This window comes from Monodelphis domestica, chromosome 1 (genome assembly GCF_027887165.1).
Source record: "Monodelphis domestica isolate mMonDom1 chromosome 1, mMonDom1.pri, whole genome shotgun sequence".
NCBI lineage: Eukaryota > Metazoa > Chordata > Mammalia > Didelphimorphia > Didelphidae > Monodelphis > Monodelphis domestica.
In genome coordinates, this window is record NC_077227.1 from 602291062 (window position 1) to 602308300 (window position 17239).

The 17239-nt window shown below is 35.2% G+C and overlaps 1 long non-coding RNA gene across 1 annotated transcript in view; it reads right to left on the reverse strand.

Annotated features, from left to right (window-relative positions):
* The window catches only part of LOC103092475 (uncharacterized), a 313263-nt gene that overhangs the window by 19722 nt on the left and 276302 nt on the right, over positions 1–17239 (reverse strand). The window lies entirely within an intron of this gene.

Below are 17239 nucleotides of genomic sequence, written 5' to 3' on the forward strand. Positions count from 1 at the left end.
TATAGAATGAACCACTTAAAAATATATAGTAGATAAAATAGAGATCAGAATTTTGTGGAAACAGAGTTGCCCGTTATCTCTAACATCTTGCCTATGAGTTCATGGGAGCCTATACACACATATATGCATACAACCATGATAATAAAGTCTATGTGCATATAATGCACATGTGCACATAGATGCATGTATGTGCACATGTGTACACATATAATATGTATTATATACCCTCTTCTGCTGTTCAATCACAGAACACAATAGTTAGCTGTATAATAGTCTATAGAACACGGAATATCAAAGAATGGCAGTGGCCTAATGGGTTTTCCAAGAATCATTTTTACATGAATCCCATTGGAAAAAGTGGAGAAGAATCAATTATACCTGGTAATCATAATCTGTTTTAAAATTTACAAAGCAATGTTGTTGTTTATCCTTCTTTTTTGAAGAGCATTCCATAAATTTTGTAATTTAGTTCTCACAAACCGCTTGTGAACTAGTTTCTCTATCAATAAGCATTTAGGAAATGATGACTATCTACCTTAGAGCTGAGGATACAAAGAAACACAGAACTTGCTCCCTGCCATCAAGGAGCTCACATTCTAATGAGGGAGACAATGAGCATTTAATAATATACATATATAAAATGGAGGTAGGTACATGGCACAGTGGATGGAGTGCCAGACCTGGAGTTAGAAAGACTCATCTTTCTGAGTTCAAATCTGACCTTAAAACACTGTGTGTCCCTGGGCAAGTGACATAACCTTGATTGTCTCAGTTTCCTCATTTGTCAAATGAGAGGGAAATGGCAAACCATTCTGGTATCTTTGCCAAGAAAACCCCAAATGGGGTCACAAAGAGTTGGACATGACTGAAATGACTGTATAAAATATAAAATATGTCGATTAGATGAAAAGTTATCTCAATGAGAAGAAATAAGCAGGGGTAAGGAGACTCAGAAATGTCCTATTCCAAAAGGTGAGATTTGAGCAATCTTGAAGAAAGCCTGAGAAGAAGCAAAGAGACAAAGATGAGGAGAGTATATATATATATATATATATATATATATATATATATATATATATATCAGCCAAAGGGGACAGTTCTTGTAAAGGCATAGAGATCAATCAATCATTAAGTGCCTACTATGTGCTAGGCACTAAACTAGATGCTGGTGACACAACTACAAAAAATGAAACAATCCTGATTGGCAAAGAGTTTATTCTTAGAGGGGAGATAAGAAGTCCATTAAAAATAAGTATGCCATAAAAAGAAAGTAATAAATACAAAACAATTAAATACAAGGTGGGGGTGGGGTGGGGTGAGCACTAGCATTGGGTGATAGCATCAGGCAAGGCTTCAGCCAGAAGATGTTGCTTGAGCTATATCTTAAAGGAAGAAAAGGACTCTATGAGGCAGAGATCAGAGAGTCATACTAAACATTTGGGAAGACCAGTATTAAAGGCATGCAAAGGGAAGAAAGATTATTGCATATGGAAGAACAGAGAAGACAATTTGATTGGATCACAGATCATACAAAGGGAAATAATGGCCAAAGAGGCTATTGGGACCAATTTATATTTTATCCTAGAGTTGATAGAAAGTCTTTGGAGTTGAGTGAGTAGAGAAGGTCAAATCTGTGTTTGAGGAAAATTCCTTTGTTTATATTGCATGGGAAGGATTTGAATGGAGAAAGAATTAAGGCAGAAAGATCAATTAGGAGGCTATTGCAAAAATCTAAGCAAAAGGTGATGAGAACCTGGACTAAAGAGGCAACCATTTAAACAGAGAGGAGTCTAATGCAGTGGATATTATTAAGGAAGAAATAGTAAAATTTAGCAACTCATCAGATATAAGCAATAAGAGAGTATAAGGAATTGAGGATAAAGCCAAGGCTACAAACCTGGGGGACCAGAAGGCCGATAGTGACTTCAACAGAAATCAGGGAGTTTGAAAGAGGATAAGGTTGAGGATTAAAAGTAACGAGTACAAAATTTTTGAAATGTTGAACTTCAGATGTCTCCAGAAATTCTAGTTTGAAATGTTCACTAGGGGACTGGTACTAGGGAAAAGGTGAAAATTCCAAAGTGTGTGTGTGTAAGAATGTTGACTGTGAATATAATTTGATAGAGAAGAGAAGATGGAATCAAAATACATGTAGAATTGTTTACAAAGAAAAAAAGAATGCCTTTGTCAGATATTGGGGGAAGGAGAGTGGAAAATGATATCATAGAAGATATTAATGTATAGCTGGAATACACAGTACAAGGACTAGTAAGAAAACCAACCAGTATAACTGGGTTGTTAAATATTTGAAGGGGGGTAATGTATAAAAACACTAGGAAATAAGGATGTAAAGGTTTTTAAAAGACAAAGAGATGTTCCACTTAATTCTGGAAGTAGAAGCCACTGGAATTTATTGAGTAAAAGAATGACATGGCAGAATTATCCTTTAGAAAGTAAAATCACTTTGGCATCTAAATGGAAGATGAACCGGAGTAGAAAGAGACTTGAGGAAGGGAAGCCAATCAGAAGGCTACTGCAATAATTCAAGTGAGAATCTATACTAGGATAGCAGCTGTGTGAGTGGAGAGAAGGCTGAGTATAGGAAAGATATTGTGAAAGTAAAAATAAGATTCCACAAGAGGTGGTGATAGGGGAAAGCAAGAGATGACTAGTGCTGGATATAATAGATCTGGGAATCATCTACATACAGATAATAATTGAACTAATGGGAGCTGATGAGATCATCAGGAAAGATAGTATAGAGAGGAGAGATAAGAGGTCCCAGGATAGAGTTTTGGGTACATCCAAATTGGGTCTGATCTGAATGACCAGTCATCAAAGGAGAAAAGGAAAGTGAGGAAGCTAAAGCTCAGAGATCTGGTAATGCCACTCCTCTGTTCAAGGATCTTTGGTGATTCCTTTTACTTGGCAGTCATATCTTCCACAATTATCACATTAATATATCACTTTATGTCCTCCAGATGAACTAAGCTTTGATCAGACTAGACTATTCTGCATCCTTCCTACTGTTATAATGGGAATTGGTAGGGGAATGAACAAGAGGGAAACATATAAAAATTAGATTTATTGTTGGGAAAGGGAGGAAGGGGAGAGGGTTAGGAGAATGATCACAAGTAATCTTACACTGTAATTTCTATAAATCTATCTTATCCTATCTTATTCTAAGCTAAACAATAAGTTTCCCCAATAACCAAATCTCATAAGTGGAGTCCAATCAAATGGGCCAGGATCTTCAGATGTAGCTGTCCAAACAGGTCCAGTAGAGAAGTGTGTCCTCAATCTTCTGTTCAAACTGCCAGCAGCCAGTTCAAAAGATTCCTCTCTTCAGTTGGTATCACCAAAGCCAGAAACCTGTTTTTCAAAACCTCCAACTTCAGGTCCTTCAGGAGAGAAGTGCCAAGACAGTTGTGACCTTAGAACATTTCCCCAGATCTTGACCCTTAGGCTCCCATGTGACTCTTTGCCACATGCTCCTGTCAATCACCTGACATTTGCATTACACAGTTGTTTTTTTTTTTTTGCAAAACGTCCTTTCCCTATCACATTCCCCTCTTTTGCATGAAACAAAAATCATGTTGCAAACACAATTTTTGTATTTGTGCACAATCTAACTTACCAATTACCTAAACTAAGAAATATACCCAAACTAAAAAAACAACGCACACTCAACTATCTTACTCTAACTAATACTAACCTATTCTAGGGAATTTTAACAAGGAAAAAGGAAAAGGAATTAAATAATGAACAAGTACAAATGTCAAACAGAAGCAAAAGCAAAACAGAATATAACATCAAACAAAAGATGAACATAACTTCCATGCATAACTCAAAATACTCTTATCAGCCAATACACAACATTGTACTACTATTGCAGTACATTAACATTAAATTTAGAGAAAAAAATTTTGAAAATTACAATAAACATAACATTGAATAAGTTTTATACTGAAAATCAAACCAAACATTAAACTCACTTATGCAAATGCATTTAGCACTAAACATAAGTGATTTATGTACATAATTTACATATGTACATATAGTACATGCATATAATATATACATGTATTCTATACATATACACATAGATACACTTATATACATTTCATATTTACACATATTTTACATATATAGATACCCTATAATACAATTAATTTACAATCCTATTATACAACCTATTTACATATATTTACATATTAATTTACAATTTTGTTTGATATGTGATGTCATTTGTTGTTTGTGTTGTGTAATATATGATGTAGTGCAAGTCAGTATCTAATTTTCTTAGCTTCTTTTCCTTAATCCTACCTAACTAATCCCTCTTTATAATGCTTCTAACTATATTTCTATACTTAAACTAAATCTAAGTATGTAACTATATTTTTTTAGTAACTAAATATCTATAGCTAATCATAACACTGTTAGTACCCTAAATATACATTGTTTCACTCATTTAAGTAGTGATTCAATGTAACCTAAACATGTTTATATTTTGTTTTTATGTTTTATTATGTTGTTACTTTTGCTATGTCATGTTGTTTTGCTATTTTAATGTCAGTGTTACTGTTATGTAAGAGTTATGTTACTGTTGTATGCAACATACCACTACTTCCAATCTTTCTTTCTCTTCTCACCTCCTCTTGAATATTCTTTTGCAATTCCATAGTAGTAAATATATTTGTGTTTATATGTGAATAAATACTGTGATTTTGTACTATAATATATTACCCCAAAGTATTAATTCATTAGTCCATTTATCCTGTAATCTTCATTGTAAATTTCACAAAGTCTTTTAAATTTATAAATTTTCAGTCTTTTAACAATGTTCATTAATTCCTGAATTCTCCTCTTCATTTGCATTCTATCCTCTTCCACAGGAATGTTCCTCTCCTTACTGATCTTTTTGACAGCAGACTCAATTTGACTGATGATTCTAACTTTCTGCAATCTCTTCTTCATTTCCTTCTTCTTCAATGATTTGTGCATTTTAAATTATTAATACGATGTGCTAATTTTATAGGTGAACAATGATATCAGGAATCTCTACCAAAATTTTTACTGAAGATGGAGAAACTAACACAATAATGTAAGGATCTAACCAATTTTCTTAGGTTGCTGATATTTTAGCAAAAAATTTTTACATATACCATATGTCCTGGTTCATAATTATGAAGAGAATAATCCAAAGGACCAGTTTGAATTAATACTCCCATATCACACAATTCTTTTAGTCTTTGTTGTAAAGCACTTAAGTAAGAAGCAAGTTGGACAGTCTCCTCCTAAGAGAGATGTATAGACTGTCTTACAAGTTTTTGCCTGTAGTGGAGCATGTCCAAAGAGCATTTCATAGGATGATATATGTAAATCTCTCTTTGTCCTGTAAATAGGTAAAACAAAGCTTTGGGAAGAATTTCTGGCCATTTGAGATGAGTTTCAGCACAGATATTCCTCACCATAGTATTTAATTCCTTACTTACATGCTCTACTTGCCCTGAACTTTGTGGATGATAAGGAACATGGTATTTTGGTGTTATTCCTAGATTTTCATAGATTCTCTTCAGGATGTCATGAGTAAAAAGGGATCCCTTATCAGAGTCTATTGTTAGTGTTACTCCAAATCCAGGTATAATTTCCTTAGTCTACACTTTCACCACAAAGCTAGTTGCATTTGTATTTGATGGAAACACTTCAGGACATTCGGTTAATCTATCAACAATTACCAAGCAAAACTTATATCTTCTAGCTTTTGGCATGCTGATGTAATCAATCTACAGACTCTCAAATGGACAATATGCTAAAGGTCTACCACCCAAAGCTTTCTGTCTGAATGGCCCTTGATTGAATTTTTGGCAAACAGAACAGCTTGAGCAGATCTTATTTGCTACAGTACTTATTCCAGGAGCTACCTGTTGTCTCTTTATTGTGATGATTACAGCTTGAGTAACAAAATCACCTTTTCTGTGGATGACTTGACACAAATAGGTATACAGGTCTTTTGTTAACTGTGTCTTTCCAGTATCTGTTAACCATATGCCATGTTCTTTTCTTGCTCCAAACTTCTCTTTCCATTTTGGTATTTCTGAGTCTACATAAGCTCTTTTTCTAGATCATCAGATTCTATAGTTGATAAGTTCATAACATACATTGGGGCATTTCTGGCAGCAAATTTTACAGTTATATCAGCTCTATGACTTACTTTAGTAACTGAGTCTCTGCTATTAGTATGACTTCTACAATGGATTACCGCTAGTTGTTTAAGTTTCTGGATAGCATCCAACAACTGAGTTATTATTTCTGCATGAGCAATTGGTTTTCCTGATGCAGTAATAAAACCTTATTGTTTCCAGATCTCTCCTGTAGCATGACACACTGAAAAAGCATAATGGGAGTCTGTATATACATTTGCACTTTTACCATCAGCCAGAAGACATACTTGCTTTAATGGGACCAACTCTGCGCCTTGAGCACTAAGGTTACCAGGTAATGATCCATACCACAGTGTCTCATATTCTGTGACAACCCATACATCAAATTCCATTACACAAATATGAAGAACAATCTGTGAATAAAACCAAATCTGGGTTTTTGATTGTAGTGTCTTTTAAATCCATCCTTGGCATATCCACTAGATCTATTACTTCTACACATTCATGTAATGGTTCACCATTCTTTGGAAAATCAGGAGGAAGTGTAGCCAGATTCAATACACTACACCTTCCCAACTTGATGTTTTCACTACCTAGAAGTATAATCTCATACTTAGAGATTCATTGGTCTGAATATACTTGAGTATGAAATTTCCTCATTAGTGCTTCTATTTGAATGTGAACAACCGTGAATGGACATCCCAAAACTAAGTCTGATGACTTCTGAACTAACACAGTTGCAGCAGCTACACCTCTTAAACAAGGAACTGTACCTGGAGCAATTGGATTTAGCTGACAACTATAGTATCCAACTGGAAGATAACTTTGTCCTAAAGTCTGTGTCAGTACACTAGATGCAATTCCTTTCATCTCATTCACAAATAATTGAAAAGGTTTAGTATAGTCTGGGATTCCAAGAGCTGGTTCAGATAAAATCGCTCCCTTAAGCCTACTTAAGGCTTGCAGATGTTCAGGTTTCAGTTTCAGAGGTTCTGGTTCTGTATTCTTGGTTAGATCTGTTAAATATTTAGTAATTTCACTCTACCCAGGTATCCATTGTCTACAGAAACCAGTTGTTCCAAGAACAGCTCTGAGTTGCTTCTTGGTCTTAGGTGCACTCAGTTTCTGGATATCAGTTATTCTTTTTTGAGTGATACTTCTGGAACCCTCTGACAACACAAAGCCAAGATATTCAATGTGAGGCAAAACCCACTGAAGTTTTGACTTAGAGACTTTATGTCCACATTTATAATTCAATCAAAAGAATCTTGCTATCTCTTAAACACACTTTAGCAGATGGAGATGCTAGGAGGATATCATCTACAGAATATACTATTTTGCTTTCTTTGGATGTTATTGTTTTAAGGTCTCTGTTCAAAATTTGAGAGAATTGACTAAGGCTATCGCAGAATCCCTGAGAAAGATGAGTCCACGTCCATTTTGTTTCCTCCCATGTGAAAGCAAAGATCTTTTGAGAATACTCATGAACTGGTATTGAGAAAAATGCTGAACATAAATCTATCATGGTGAAATATCTTGCTTGACTTGGGATGCTTGAGATTATAGCAGCTGGGCTTGGTATTATAGGATGAGTCTTTATTACATGATCATTTACAGCTCTCAAATCCTGTATGAATCTATAGACAATTCTGCCATCTTTCCTTATCACACTACAAACATTGGACGTTGTCAACTCCACATCTTTGCTCATAGTGTTCTCTATACCTGAAATGCCCCCCCCCTTAACATTTCTCTCTTTCTCTACTTCCCCAAGGTGCCTTTCCTGATTCTCACAGTCAATAACAACTTTGCTCCCTCAAGACCTCATATAACACTTAATTTACATTTCTTTTACTCACATATGGCATATTATTCTACTTACACAGATAGTTCAAAAATTCAAATATCTCAACTCTCTCCTGGGAAGCTAGGTGGCAAATTGTGGTGTTGAAGACTTCTGAGAGTCCTTTGGACATCAAGGATATCAAATCAGTCAATAATTTAAAAAAATAATTCAGACTATATACTGGAAGGACAAATGCTGAAGCTAAAGCTTAAATACTTTGGCCACATAATGAGAATCAGAACTAATTGGAAAAGACCTTGATATTGGGAAATATTGAAAGCAAAAGGAAAAGGGGATGGCAGAAGACTCTTCTTTTGGACATCTCTATTTTTTCCCCTCATATAAAGCAAAAATCTGTTTCTCTGTAACTTATACTCATTGGTCTTTGTCTGTTCTTCAGGAACAAGTAAAACAATTCTAAACCTTTTCTATAATGAGAGTCCTTCAAATTTTATCATGTCATTTTTTTCTAGCCTAACCATTTTGCTCCCTCCCTATCCCAAGTTTTTCATTCAGTCTTCATATGGTTTTAGGATATCCTCACCATTCTGGGCACACTATGTTCATGCTCCAACTTCTTAATATTTTCCATAAAATGTGAAACTAAGGCATAAATGCAAATAAAAAATACAACTAAACAAAGTATTCCAGATGTGTGGTCTTCCCAGGCTAGAGTACAAAGTGACTTTCATGACATTTTCTTGTAAGAGTGACATGAACTTTTGTGACTTTCCTACTCCATGTTATCTGTTGACTCATCCTTTTTACATGAAACATTGTCCAACCATGTCCTTTCCCATATTTCGTACTTCTCTAATTTATTTTTTGAATCCAAGGGTAGACTTTATACTTCTTTATATTTAAGTTTGATGTTATTAGAGATGTCCCACTATTTCAGCCTGCCAAGTTCTCTTTTGTTTTTAGTTTTGTGAGGTACAATAGAAAGAGCACTGAATTGAGAATTAGAGGATCTGGGTTCAAATCTTCACTCTACTCAAGTTTTTACCTTGATTAAAATACATAATATCTTTGGGCCTCCATTTCCTCATTTGTAAAATAAGTTGGGTTGCATGACTCCAGGGTCCCTTCCAGTTCTCATTCTGTAATCCTATAATCCTATTGGCTGTATACTAATCTGATGCCATCTATGTCTTTATCTAAATAATTCATTACATTTGTGAAGAGAATAGGCCCCAGGATAGAATCCTGAGAAAGGCCTCTAGAGACCCAGTGGAGGCACACTTCCTCCTCACTCAGGTGGGCAGGGTGCCTGCCTGTGTGGGAGAAGAGGAAGGGAGCATTTTCTGTTCTCAGTCTGAGTCAGTGTGGGACATGATCTTTTTTCTCAAATAGGCCAAGGAAAGTTGAACCTTGAAACTGCTGGTGGTAGGGTCTGACTCCAGAGATCTGAAAATGGAGAGGAGTCAGCTTCTGACAGCCTCTGCCATGTTTCTGACAGTCCCCTCCATATCACCTTCTTCCCTCTACCACATAACCTAACCCGAGAGAGAATTCTGCCAGCTATCAGACATCTGGGGAATAATTATTCACTGAGTTCTCTCTTGAAAAGGATGGGGAGGAACTTTTTAAACTTAATGGTATAAAATGATGCTTCGTAAAGGGATTATGGACACCAGTGAGGATTGGGGAAGAGAAAAGGTGCATCATTCAGTGTAAAGAATACTAATTTGGAAATATTATTAGTATCCTAATTGGTTGAGGAAATTTGTAATGATTTCTACATTCAAGAACCTCAAATGGCTCCCAATTGCATCTAGGAAAAAATATAACCTTCTTTGCTTGGTATTTAAAGTCTTTCAGTTTGCTACATATTACTGTCCTTCATGTACATCATTTTCCAGTCAGAATGACCTACCTACTATTTCCTACACAATGTGTCATTTCCCACCACATCTTTGCATAGCATAGAGCTCCCCTCTATGCCTAGAAGGGATTCTCTTCTCATCTCCACCTTAAATAATTCCTAGGCTTCTTCCATGGCTCAACTCAGTCTATGATAATCTCCTCAATTGTTACTCTCCTCATTATATCTATTTTGTAAAGATGTGTGTATACATATATATATATATATATGAGTGTGTGTATGTATATGTGTATGCATAAATTCTGTAAGTCTGAGAACCTTTTCCCAAGAGTATAAGCAGAAATCATTATCATGAAACTCTAGAATATAGGATTCTTTTTTTTTTAAACCCTTACCTTCAGTCTTAGAATCATTACTAAAGATTGGTTCCAAGACAATAGAGTGGTAAGGACTAGGTAATGGGGGTTAAGTGACTTGTCTAGGGCCACAGAGCTACAAGACTAGATTTGAATTCATATATTCCCTACAAAGTGATTTAGAACAGGGTCAAATTAAAAGAAATCTCTCAAGAGGTATTGTTTGAGTTACCAGACAATCATGTAAACGTATCCAATACACTAATAATAAAGGATTATCGTATCTGGAAATACATTTGCAATAATAGCTCTGGAAAGGAGATGTTGATTTAAAAAAACAAGTGATTCAATAGGCTGAGAAATTTTGCCTTCAGAAAAACTTGGAGGTATGAGTAAAGACACACACAAAAAGAAGTTTTAGCAGCATGTTACAAGTATTCATTTTCTACATCACAAAAAGATCTCAGTCCACATTAGGGATTTTCTCAGGATGGGACATTTGAGCTTCTAAGTGTAAAAATAAATGTGAGAATTGTCAAAATAATATAGCAATGGATTGATTATGGGATATAAACTGATTTTGATACTCTGCTGTGCTTACAAAATATCTTCAGTTTATATTAGTGAAGTGAAGCTCATAAGTGAACTTCTCTTCAGGGCCAGGAACATGCATGCTAAAAAAACACTTGATATATAAAAATAAACTATTTATTGAAAATATGAGGATAAAAAGAATTTCTAACTCTAAAGGATTCTAGATCCACCCAAATAAAACTCGCGGTGCCACAAGGAATTGTTTCTCCTGTTTCTATAGGCTACACTGATACTTCCTGATCTTATTAACCCAAATTTTTGCTATTCTAAATTAACTAACACTCTTATCCTTATAATTCTTAACTTTGTCTCCAAGTTATAAAAATAACAAAGGCTATTTTGTTATAGCTGAGCCTCAGTGAGAACCAAGTTAGGACTCTGACCTTAGCAGACTCAGAGTCCAAAACAAAGACCAGGTCTTTCTTTGGTCTTCTCAGAGTTAAAATAATCTATAAAAATAGCAATAGATAGTCACTAGTGTTCCCTAAGTTGGGAAAGGAAAACACTTAGCTCCTTCAGGTCTTTCCCTTTCCTTCTACCTCAGACAGGGAGAGATTAAAAAAAAGATGTTACCTCCTCCAAGCCCTCAGAGAGAGAGAGACTCTGACTCTGCCAACTGCCAGAGACCAACTGTCATACCCAAAAAGCAACTCTCACAGAAAAACTGTTAGACTTGAAACTGACACTCTATTTCAGCTCTGTTTGAAATTCTAATTCTTTCTCAAGCCAAATTCTCTACTTCTTATCTCTAAACTAATATAACAAGACTTAATTTCTAATATCATTCTTATATAGAGAAGAACCAGTAGAAGTCTGGGAACAGGCAAGTGCCCAAACTACTGAAAAGGGAAAGACAAAATGAGCAATTTGATAGAAAGAATCAGAGAAGTTGTTCTTGAATTTGTTTGGTCTCTGAGAATAGAAAAATCTGAAATTAGATATCAGGAGTGCTTAGAAAAGCAAGAATGGCACTATGGCCTGAGGGGATAGATAAAGCCAACTACAATTGGCTTGGGAGTGTCCACTCTTAAATTTTTAGTGTAAATATTTTTGCCTTGAAAATTGGAAAACATCATGAACCAGGATCTAATTTATTATTTTATTTGTTATCTAGATTTAAGGCAGTGACAGAGAAAAAAAAAATAAAGAACATGTTAATGTAAGGTTAAACAAAGTTTAGTGTATATACATTTTTTCCATAGACCAGTTGTTAAAATTTATCATCACACTCATGAGTATACCTTCTCTTCTAAACTTTGAGATGATACAAAAGGTAAAGCTAGAAAATGTTAAGACTCATAGAAAAAAATAGCAGCCCACCCAAAAGAAAACACAGAAGGACCCAAATGCACATTTATAAAAATCATCTGAATTTATGGCAAATGTTACATTAAAGAATAAACATTTTGTCTGCAGGCAGTTGCTAGAAAAAAGCAAAGGTATCTGAATAGAGGGATGAGAGTACACCTGGCAACCAACTCAGGAAAACTCAGTCTTGACTTCTTGAACACTTCATGTAGAGATCACAGAGGAAAGCCAGAGGTACCATCCTGATAATAACAATTCCAAGCAAAGAATTTACAGAAAACCTATTAAGAAATAGAACTGTGCATAACACTATTTGGCCTGGAAAGACAAAGGACTAAGAGAGGAGAGGTCAAGTAATTTGAATTAAGATCACAATCAACATAATATAAATGAAGTATAACTATTTTCTACAACAACTATTGGACTGTATAGACAAATAAGTTATATACGCACAGAAACAGACATTTAGAAATGGTATTTGAATGGTTGAACTTTAAAAGGAATGAGTATGAAGAAATGAAGATGGGGCCAGAGATGGAGACCATATTGGATTTTGAAAATGATACACATTACTTCATCGTCAGTTGAGTCTGTCCCATTTGGACTGATAGGACCCTATACAGAAGTGATGGTAAAACAGTATATGTGCTACTTATATTAGGTTGTGGATTAAAAGTGGCCATTCTATTTCAATCATTCTAATAGACAAAAATATCTTTATGATAGGAATAGGTCTTGGTTGAATGAATGATAAATATCAACCATCTTTGGTATAGTTCAGAGTAAGCTTGAAGTTCCCAACAAAGCTGTTGAAGTACAAAGCAAAATGTCTCTGGCATGTCTAAATCCACAAAATTAAAATGTTAGACTTGATGGAAACAAATTAGAATTTAAAGTTCTAGCAGTAATAGGCCAGTTGCATGGTGCAGTGAATAGGATACTGGGCTTGGAATCAAGATGACATCTTTATAAGTTCAGAACTGGCCTCAGAGACACAAGCTGTGTAACCCTGGTCAAGTCCCTGTTCCCCTCAGTTCCTCATCTATAAAGTGAGCTGAATAAGCAAACGACAATTACTCCAGTCTTCTTGCCAAGAAAACTCCAGGTTGGGGGGGGGGGGGGTTGGGTGTCACAAAAAGTAAGACGCAACTGAAATGACTGAACATCAGAAACTAGCACTGTATTGTAAGTAATTATATGGTATCTAATATGGGTATGCTTTGATCATCCATGCAGTCTCTGGAGAAGTTTGCAGTAAGATAAAAACCCTAAGAGCAGTCACAATCACTAGAGCTGGTTCTTCAAACGCAGAAGTGGCTCCTGAGAATTTTAACTTGGTTATCTGTCAATGTTGGAAGAATGGGCAAATTGATTGAAACAGAAGTTCAGAAAGCAGGCAAACATGGTCTTATGGCATGAATAAAATGTGGAATGTGCTCAAGGAACAACACCTAGAATAAATCTTAATGACTTCTGAAAATTCTGAGAATGGAATACTTCTGAAATCATCTCAAGAACTATTGGTCAGTGGCAGAGCCCAGCAGCCCATACACATGATATGTAGTGGTGATATAGAAGGAAAATAAGTATATACAAATGTGTGTTGGTAATCAGACTCTGAACAAAAGAACTGAAGTGAACCAATATCCCACACTAAGAGTACAAGTACCTAGGATAGTCTATTACTTTTCTATATTCTTAATTCCCTCAGTTGCCCCACCTTCACAATAGAATATAAGCTCCTTGTTGGAGTTTCTGAGGTCAAGAAGACAACTAATTACCTTTATATTTTATGTACTATATCTTTCCAGGTGTGGATCTTTTCTTGCCTTCTCATACACTGTTTTATGTTTATGCTGTTCCCCCCGCCCCTCCCCCCAATAGAAGATAAACTCCTTGAAGGTAAGAATTGTTTGATTTTTGTCTTCATATTCTCAGTGACAGGCATAAAGACTGGCCCATTATGGGCAATTAATAAATGTTTGCTGAATGAATGTAGAATGTAGTTGCCTTCCCAGTTAGTTTTGTACTCATCCAAATGCTCTATAAGGCAACTGGTATCTTATCAATGAATTTTCTTATCTACATGGAGGAATGTAAGAAACTTTGTTGTCAAATATCCAGGTATATTTTGCTAGTGTTCCCCTTACCTATTAGTCTAGTAATTCTGCCTGGCAAAAGTAATGATCTTAGTCTGGCATGACTTGTTCTTAATCAATCCATGCTGCCCTCTTAATGACTACCATTTCCCTAATGGCAAACAAAACATCCTTTTAACCATATGTTCTAGAATTTTCACAGGACATAAGTTACTAGCCTAAAGTTTGAAGAACTGTTTCTTCTATTTTTTTTAATCATGACATGTATATCTTCAACACTAAAGTACTTTCTCCCCTTTCTCCTGATTTTTTGAAGGTCACCAAAAGTGGTTTAGCAATTACAATAAATCAAGTACTGAATTTTTTCAGTATTGTGTGTTATAGTATAGTTCAAGTTACTTTAAATATATTAAGGTAAATTACATGTTCTCTTGCTATTTTCTTTGCTTTGTTCTATTTGCTATTTTTAATCCATATTTTATAGGATGAACAATCATTTTCCTTTGAGAAGAAAAATAGAAGCAAAATAGGATTGAGTTGTTTCACCTTCTTTCTAGAATTATAGTTCTATGAACCTCCAAGCATAAGTCTTATCCTTTCTTTGCGTTTCTTGTCTTCAGTATAGCTAAATAAATCCTTTTTATTGTCCTTAGTTTTCAGCACAAGCCTCGGTTGGTTCCAGACATTATTCTTATAACACTGCACTGATCCTTTGAATTCATTCTGCTTGTCTCTTCTGAGGTCAGTGAAATCCTGGGCAACCATATTATTCTCTATGCACATTTCTCCCTTGACTTTCTTGTGGGAAAATTTTCATTTGTGCTGCCAATTGTTACTCTTAGGGTTCTCCAACTTTTAAGGTAAATTCTCTTATAGAATAATGAAATGCTAGGGTCATGGATTGAATGTTGTCAGGGGTTTTAGAAATCATGTTGTCTAACCTCTTCACTTTTTTGATAAAGACATCAAGGCCAACTGAGGTGAGATCTCTTACTCAAGGTCCCACAATTATTAAGTAGGAGAGCCATGATTCAAACTGACTTCCTCTTCCTGTGCTGCCTCCTTAATTAATCTTTTTAATCATTTTGAAATCTTCCCCTTGAGAGTCAGACTAGGGAGAGTGCTCCCTTAAAGAAAGTCTGGTCAAGCTTTCCCAAAGTTTACATTATTTCTGATTTGACAGTTAGTTTTTACTTAGTGATCAGAATTAGGTCCTAATTGGGGTAACAAGTTAGCACAGTGGATAGAACACTGGCTTTAAAATCAGGAAGATCTGCATTAAAACTTGACCTAGGACCCTTACTAGCTATGTGACCCTAGATAAGTCACTTAAACCTGTTTGTTTCAGTTCTCATCTATAAAATGAGCTGGGGAAGGAAATGACAAAACATTCCAGTATCTTTGCCAAAGAAACCCAAATGGAGGTCACAAAGAATCAGACAAGGTTGAACTGACTGATCAACAACAGATCTCAAACTTGCTACTTCCTTAAAGATGTTTTTATTATTAATTATTATTATATTTATGTTATAATAATATAAATATAAAATAAAATTATTATTATTATTATTAATTATTAATAAGGCAGTCAATGACTGATCTCCTGCGTCTGCCAGTTATGTGGATAGGGCTAACGAGAGCAGATGATCAGGAGCAATTAATAAGTCTGGAAGGAGAGGACTTGCCTGGAGAAAAAAGTGCATAATCTGAAAGGGAGAACAAAATAGTACTCCAGGGACAAAACTGGGTGCAAAGAGATAGAACAACTCTAGGGCTCTTGAAAAGAATTGGGAAATGAAAGACATTTGATGTCATTAGGAAAAAGTCATGAAGACATAGAAACTATGGAAAGAGTAGGCAAAGGGACCATTGAATAGCAACTTGTTTTATGTGAAGTATCTTTCTGGGACATTGCCCGTTTCTGCCCATGGTGTGTTAGTCACACATTATTTCTCACTAAACATCATTGTGTTATGAATACAGATAGTATTATTTATTTTACTTTTGTCTCTTATATACATCTAAATCATTACAGTCCCCCATAAAATGACCTATCATTTCTGTATAGCTTTATGACTTACAGAAATTATCTTCCATTTCCTCCTTCTCATTAGGTGTTTTGTACTGTATTCCCACCAAAATATTATTTCTACCTTTTTCCTACCTTTACCCAGATGCTCTCTAATATATATATATCACACACAGACACATATATATCCCTCAGATCCAATGATCTCTTGCTAGAATTATACTTTTTTTGACATGCAATACATTATTCCATCACCTCTTTCATATATATTTTACTTCTGTTTATTTTTATAATTCATATTTTGGAAAAATATTGTTTGTATTATCTGACTACCTAGCTCATCTGAGATACATTTTCCATACTGATTTCACACTACCCAAGTCTACTTCATTGTGCTTCTACCTTTGAGTTCAGGGATTTCCATTTAATGATACTATTGTTCTGTCATTTCAGTCTTGTTGACTTTTCATGACCCTATTTGGAGTTTTCCTGGCAAAGATATTGGAGTGGTTTGCCGTTTCCTCCTCCAGCTCATTTCACAAATATACCTTTTGAAAAATCATATGGTGATATTTTCTGTCATTTCAATTAGATTGATTGTTTTTGAACAAATTACCCTCTACTGGGTAATCCCTTTCCAACCAATTCTCAAAAATTCCTAATTAACTGTGAGAAAATACTTAGGCATTTAGGTGAAGTAGTGGAGAGAGCACTGGACCAGGAGACAGGAAGACCTGTGTTCAAATCTGATCTCAGACACTTAGTAGCTATGTGACCTTGGGCCAATTACTTAACTTTGTTTGCATTAATTTCCTCCTCTGTAAAATGAGCTGCAGAAGGGCATGACAAATCACTCTGATATCTTTGCCAAGAAAACCCCAAATGGAGTCACTAAGTATTGGATATGACTGAATAACAACAATAATGTTTCTATTCTTATTTTTAAATGTAAGACTCACTTAGTTTGTTTCTCACAATCTGTGCTTTGGTGTTTAGTTACCTGAAAATTACTGAGCAC